The sequence below is a fragment of the Apaloderma vittatum genome, unplaced genomic scaffold (assembly GCF_000703405.1).
Source record: "Apaloderma vittatum isolate BGI_N311 unplaced genomic scaffold, ASM70340v1 scaffold21396, whole genome shotgun sequence".
Classification (NCBI taxonomy): domain Eukaryota; kingdom Metazoa; phylum Chordata; class Aves; order Trogoniformes; family Trogonidae; genus Apaloderma; species Apaloderma vittatum.
In genome coordinates, this window is record NW_009723648.1 from 1 (window position 1) to 1,509 (window position 1,509).

A 1,509-nucleotide genomic window follows, 5' to 3' on the forward strand; every position below is an offset into this window, starting at 1 on the left:
CTGCCAATCAGGCCGGGTTCCAGCGCCGGGGTGCGCGCCTGGGTCCTAGAGCCCGCCCGGCGCTGCTGAAGCGTGTCCCCACTGCGAGGAGCCAGGAACCGTCTCCATCCTCCCTCGTCTCCATCCCCATCTCCCACCTCCTTGTCTTTCCATCCCTGCTCCCAAGCACCTGCTTCACACAGATTCCACAGCCAGGCCTCCCCTTAGCCACTATTTCGGGTGGACATCAAAGCATCCTGGAGGAGGGACCGTGTCCCCGCTCACTGACCCTTCTGGTTTGCTCTGCTTGTAAGCAGAACTCGGTAATGAGTTCAGTTATTGCTTTAAAAGCACCTTTTCAAAGTGGGGAGAAAACCCACGCAACCAAAGACCATTCAAGAGTATTAAAAAGGCCAAAAGATACTGAAAAATTCTTTTGGTTTCACAAGAAAAGCGTGATAGAATAGACCAGAACACCACTCAGGCCTTCTGACCTTCTATAGCTGCTGTAATAAAAGGTTCTCTTGCCACCACCTTGGCTATGACCTCAAGCCATCACAGGTCCCTGCAGATTGCAGCAAGTGACAGATCTCAAAGCACCTGAATAAACAGTTCCTCTGCTTTTTAAGCCTTCAAATCCACTACTTCATTTTCTCCACTGTCACAGGATTTCTAAATGCTGTAATCACGTACTGTATCTGCTGAAGTTAATGTGAAAGTTAAATTCTGGATCCAACCTGCAGCCATGAACTCTAACTTAGAGCTTTAGAAGTTCAGCATTTCCTCCCCTTTCGTTTAGGAGTTTAGCTTAACGAGAAAGTGCTTTTGTTAGAACTGCTGGCCTGCTACATTCACTCACTTGAGAGAAGACACTTGATGACAATTTTCTTCAGCTTTAGCATTTCGGTTTGGCAAGCCAACTTGAACACACAGACCGCAAGCACAATATGTTCTTGCTAAAAATCTCACCAGTGACACTAAATAAAAACAACTTTGAGGTGGAAAAGCCCCAAAACAAACCTACCACACAACAGATTTTCATAGATTTTAAGAAAAAGAAGGATTACTATGATCATCCAATCCAACCCAGGTATTCTACTCAAAGTTCTTCAACTGTGTTTAAATGGTATCGTACCTCTTAAAGTGACATCCAGGCTTCAGCTGCTCTTCCCCAGCTTCTGCTTCCATCTCACCTGCAAAATTATCTTTCTGTAGTGTCTTCCATGAAAGGGACAGCAGAGGGGGCTTGTTTTCTAACAAAATAAGTACAGTCCTTCTTTGGTGGCTCAGCAATGGCCACCCTGCTGCTGGGAAACCCACCTCCAGCAGATGTTTTAGCATCTGCTTTTCAATCTGTCTAGCAGCAAGTGTGTTGGGTTTTAAGCGCTTTTGCTCACAAGCAACACAGCAGCAATGTCAAAGAGGTTATATCAACGGGATAAGGCACACAAAGAAGAAAACTAGATTGGAGAGGGAAATGTCTCAAATGGGTGGGCAACTCCAGGAATCTAAATCCTACACACCAGCAGG